This window comes from Lepus europaeus, chromosome 12, assembly GCF_033115175.1.
Source record: "Lepus europaeus isolate LE1 chromosome 12, mLepTim1.pri, whole genome shotgun sequence".
NCBI classification, from domain to species: Eukaryota; Metazoa; Chordata; class Mammalia; order Lagomorpha; family Leporidae; genus Lepus; species Lepus europaeus.
Genome location: NC_084838.1, coordinates 93,473,153 through 93,479,152, shown reverse-complemented (window position 1 = coordinate 93,479,152; position 6,000 = coordinate 93,473,153).

The window sequence follows — 6,000 nt, the reverse complement described above, 5'->3', positions numbered from 1 at the left end:
TCTCTCTCTCTCTCTCTCTCTCTCCCCCTTCTCTCTCTAATTCTGCCTCTCAAATAAATAAATGAAAGAAAGAAATTTTTTCTGTGAGAGAATGTTAGTGATCTGATTCCATTTCTGGAGAAATGGCATAGGCATAATACCAAAAGTTTTCAAGGCGAGGGAGGTAGGCTGGGCTCACAAAGGACCAGAGCTGGGAATTTGAGTGCCAAGTATAAGAAGTGATATGGCAGCCTTCATGGGTGGAGCAGACAACTCCTGTGCCAACAAGGGAGCGGGAGGGAGGTTAGGGAGATGCTGAGAGCCAGGTCCTGTAGGGCCTTGTGTGCCTTTGGCTTTAACTTAGAATGATTGGCATCTGGGGAGAGCAGTGACATGCTCTGATCAGGCTGCAGAGGCGGGGCCAGTTAGGAGACCACTGTCATAGATTAGGCCCAAGGCACAGCTGGGTTGAGCCAGGACAGCAGCGCTGGACGTGGTGGAAAATGGGAACAGTGTCGGTCAATTTTAAAAGTGAAGCTGAAATATCTGCTTCTGGAGCTGCGAGGTAATGGAAAAGTCAAGAGGCCCTGGAGGGTCTCACCAAAGGCAGTAGAGATGTCCACGGTGGAATGGGGAGGAGACCCCGAGGAGATTTCCAGCTGGACTCGTGTTGGTGACCGGCTCTGTTGACAGGGACTACTGGATTTCCAGGTAGAAATGTTGAGAAGACAGAGACAAGTCTGGGGAAAAGGAGAGAGAGGGCCTTGGGGTCCACAAGGATAAAGCCATCACCTCCAGTGCCAGCATCCCATGTGGGCGCCGGTTCGAGTCCCAGCTGCTCCACTTCCCGTGCAGCTCTCCGCTATGGCCTGGGAAAGCAGTAGAAGATGGCCCAAGTGCTTGGGCCCCTGCACCTGCGTGGGAAACCTGAAAGAAGCTCCTGGCTCCTGGCTTTGGATCAGTCCAGCTGCGGCTGTTACAGCCAATTGAGGAGTGAACCAGTGGATGGAAGACCTCTCTCTCTCCCTCTTCCTCTCCTTCTCTCCTTGTGTAATTCGTTCAAATGAACAAAATAAATCTTTTAAAAAAATTAATTAAAAAAACCCTTGCCTTCCTCTCTTCCTTCCTGTATTTGTCCTTTTCAATCATGTAATCAGTGGTGTCCTTTTTACCTTGAAACAATCTCTTTCCCACATGCTTTACTTTTTTTTTTTTTAATTGTTTTATTTATTTGAAAGGCAGAGTTTCAGAGCGGAAGAGAAAGAGAGAGGTCTTTCTTCCGCTGGTTCACTCCCCCAAATGACTGCAATGGCTGGAGCTGGGCTGATTTGAAGCCAGAAGCCAGGAGCTTCATCCGGGTCTTCCACATGGGTGCAGGGGCCCAAGGACTTGGGCCATCTTCCACTGCTTTCCCAGACCACAGCAGAGAGCTGGATCAGAAGTGGAACAGCTGGGACTTGAACCAGCACCCATATGGGATGCTGGCGCTGCAGGCAGCGGCTTTATCCACTAAGCCACAGTGCCAGCCCCTACAATTTTTTAAAGTAGTTCCTTTATATTTATATCAATTCCCATACAAAAGAGAAGATGTAATATCTTTCTGTGTCTGGCGTATTTCACTTAGCATAATGCTGTCCAGTTCCATCCATTTTGTTGCAAGTATCAGAATCTCACTTTCCTTTATGACTGCATAGTACTCCATCATAGATAGACAGACAGACAGATAGCAGATTTTCTTTATCTAGCCATCAGTTGCTAGGTTGATTCCATATCTTTTCGATTGTGAATGGAGCTGCTATCATCATGGGAACATTCCCAGAAGTGGGATTGCAATTTACAGATCTAATGCAACCCCCATCAAAATTCCCAGGACCTTCCTCACAGAACTAGAAATAACAACCCTAAAATCCATATGGAAAGAGAAAACACCTTGAATAACCAAAGCAACCTGAAACAATTTTTAAAAAACCAGAGGCATCACGATACCAGATTTCGAGACACGACACAGGGCTATTACAACCGAAACAGCTTGGTACCATCAGGAAAGTAAACAGGTGGATCGATGGAATGGAATAGGAACCCAAGAAATAAATGCACACATCCACAACCAACTAATCTTTGACAAACAAGGTGAAAACATTGCCTGGAGAAAAGACGACCTCATTAACTAACGGTGTTGGGAAAACTGGATCTCCACGTCGATGAGTTTCTTTGTGAGAGAGCCAGCTTTGGGTGGCTGCGACATCGGTGTGTGGTTCCTAGCATCAGGTAAAGGAATCATGTCATCTGCGGTTTGATGTACTCTGGGCAGTATCCTTAACGACGCTAGAAACCAGCTCTTCAGTGAATGGTGTTGGGATCTGAACCCCATTCAGTGAGTTGAGAAGCTTCAGTCTCAGGGGGTTTAATGAATTTCCATGATGCCGCCCAATGGATGAATTAGCCCATGGAGAGACTGGCCTTCGAAGCCTGGCTATGCCCAGCAGCTCTGCCTGTAATCGCCTCCCTTGAAGACGTTTCCAATGAGCAGCTATTTCGTGCCTATCTCATTTTCTAAGAACACACCTAGAAAAAGCTGCTTTTACTTGCTTTTCTCACTCTCCTCTCATATAGTCTCTCAATTCTCTATGATTAGTCTCTGTCTTACCATTTTACTTCCCAAGGCCACTGGCTGGAGTCTTGCTCAATCCAAGTCTCTTCTTAGTCAAAATTTCAGCTGTCCTTTTTTTCTTTTTTTAAAGGTTTATTTATTTATTTGAAAGTCAGAGTTACACAGAGAGAAAAGGAGAGGCAGGTAGAGAGAGAGAGAGAGAGAGAGGTCTTTCATCCGCTGGTTCACTCCCCAAATGGCCGCAATGGCTGGAGCTTTACTGATCCAAAGCCAGGAGCCAGGAGCTTCCTCCGGGTCTCCCATGCAGATGCAGGGGCCCACGGACTTGGATCATCTTCTACTACTTTCCCAGGCCACAGTAGAGAGCTGGATTAGAAGTGGAGCAGCTAGAGCACGAACCGGCACCCATATGGGATGCTGGCACTGCAGGCGGAGGCTTTACCCACTATTCCACAGCGCCAGCCCCTCTGCTGTCTTTTCAGCAGCAGTAGCCATGACTGATCACCATCTTTTGTTCAAACTGGTCTTCAGTATTTTCCATCTCAGTTGTTTTCTGAGAGAGAGTGAGAGAGAGAGATGGCGGTCCAAAGAACATCTCAAAAGCTGATGAGATTTGAATCAGAGAAGTCCGAGTGTGGCACCAGGTACTTAAAGGCAATGGGAGAATGACCGAGCCTTGGTCCTCCAAGGCAGTGCATTGTCATCGGTGAGGTATGGTACCCAGTGCTTAGGCATAAATGTCACTGTGCATATTTATTTTAGGACTCACTTCCATAAAGCTCGACTCTTCCTTAGCCTCTTACATCACATCCAAGAGACTTCCCTACTCGTCAGATAAGATGGATATTTTATTCGGAAGCATTTTTTAGGTGAGATTCCACATCCAGAGAAAAGGTGGGCATGGAAGACAGAGAGCAATGAAAGGAGAGCCATCTTAAAAGACTGAAATAGAGGTAGACAGGAATCCGATTTGTTGCTGGGTAGCCGTGGGTTGGTTGACCTTGTGTCAAATGCCACACCTCCGGTCAGTAAGAGTGGCGCCACATAGCACTTCTTTCAAACACGTGCATCCCAGGAGCCTGGATGTTTCTTAGTGAAAAGGCACTATTTTACAGTCGTCCGCAATCTACAGTGGATTGTGAATTTGCAAATAGCAAAGAAGGAAGTTCAGGTTTTCCTGACTAACACTCCCCAAGGCAAAGCTTTCTATACCATGATTAGTGAACGCTGCAGAACTTAGAATCCAGTGCACAGGAAAGAAAGCATTGAGACACCAAGGGGAATTTCAGAGGACTGAAATGAAGAAGCGGAGGGGAAATCAAGAGAAAAAGAACGGAATTTCCCAAATGGAATGTCTCCGCGGTATGTGCGCCTAGCAGAGACAGAATCCGTTTTTAGAGAAACAGAAATGCAAAGCCCTGCTTCTCTCCAGCCACCCCCCTCTCAAAAAAAAAAAAAAAAAAAAAAGGGCAACAGTTGGTTGGACGGTAGCCAGTTTTTCAGCTCCAGACATCTGGAGCCAGAGGGAAGGTGCGGGGCTGTCTTCTGCTGCAGCTCTTGTCTCGGTGGGGCTGGTTACTGGGGATATTTACATTCAATTAAGGTGGCGGACTATGGCTGTGTTCAGCACTTGGCTACGCGGTTAAATAATCAGTGTGGTTTGGCTGCTGGTTTCTTTACTGTGGTTAAATAATTGGTGTTGTCTTGGTTGCTAGCTACTTTAAAAATGTATATGTGCACTTGTTCCTCTCTCTCTCTTTTTTTTTCCCCCCTTCCTCTGGAGCGATTTTGACAAGCAGTTGGCAGACAAGGGGCTGAGCAGCTTTAAAGGGCCAGAGTCTTCTGCACGCTCCCAGATGCCTTACAAGCGTTTGCAAATCCTGCAGACTTGTCCCCCGCAACCCCAGCACTGGAGGGTCCTACGAAGGAATTCGGTTCTCCTCTCCTGTTTGTAGAATAAGATAAGGCTGAGAGCCGGTGCTGCGGCTCACTAGGCTAATCCTCCGCCTTGCGGCGCAGGCACACCGGGTTCTAGTCCCGGTCGGGGCGCTGGATTCTGTCCCGGTTGCCCCTCTTCCAGGCCAGCTCTCTGCTGTGCCCCGGGAGGGCAGTGGAGGATGGCCCAAGTCCTTGGGCCCTGCACCCCACGGGAGACCAGGAGAAGCAGCGCGCCTGCCGCAGCGGCCATTGGAGGGTGAACCAATGGCAAAGGAAGACCTTTCTCTCTGTCTCTCTCTCTCTCACTGTCCACTCTGCCTGTAAAAAAAAAAAAAAAGATAAGGCTGAGCTTAGGGGCATCGGTAGCTGTTCCAGAAATAAGTTCTGTGTTTGATGCCGATGCTGCCTTGGTTCTTAGGTGAACAGAGAGAGGTGAAGCAGGTTGGTGTATGAAATGATTCTCCAAGTAGATATTTCTGTACTCCTCCCCACAACGTGTTCTTTGTTATTGGACCTGTAGATCCCAGAACAGTACCGGCCACATAGAGATGCTCAATATGAGTTGAATGAATAAAACAAATGATGTTCATAATCCAAGATTGTTGTAGCTGATTCCAGAAAGTTCCTTTGTGTGGTCGCCTTGTAGCCTTGTTGAATATTTATCCAACGACGATCAACTGCTCTACCCTGGGACCCAAAAAAGCCTTCTCATCTCCAGGTGGCTCACTCCTTTTTGATATTCCTCCAATGACAGCTGGCCGAGGAGGAAACTCAAGGCCAAGGGCAAGCCTCCACCTCACAGCTACAGCAGACACAAATTATGCACGTGTACAAATTATAAGGTAAAGCCTTCCGTCACAGCCCATAAACCACAGATTCTCAGGACTCCTCAGGAGTTTTGAAAGGTCTTTTCTAGCATAATTCTCTTGTTGTGGGCAAAGGGAGTCCCTGAGATGTTAAAGGAATGCAGGAGGAATCTTTAGAATTCATCCATTTTTATTCCATTTTATTTTTTTAATATTGATTGATTGATTGGTTTGAAAGGCAGAGTTACACAGAGAGAGGAGAGGCAGAGAGATAGAGAGAGGTCTTCCATCCGCTAGCTAACTCCCCAGATGGCCGTAATGGCTGGAGATGCGTTGATCCGAAGCCAGGAGCCAGGAACTTCCTCTGGGTCTCCCACTCAGGTGCAGGGGCCCAAGGACTTGGGCCATCTTCCACTGCTTTCCCAGGCCATAGCAGAGAGCTGCATGGGAAGTGGAGCAGCCAGAACTCGAACCTGTACTCATATGGGATGCCAGCACTGCAGGCAGCAGCTTTACCTGCTATGCCACAGCGCTGGCCCTTTTTCCATTTTAAGTAAGAAGTCTTATTTCCCTTTGTGGAAAGTCTTGAGCAATTTTTTTTAATTACATATTTTCACTTATTTGAAAGGCAGATAAATAGGGACAGACCCACAGACAGAGTTCCCT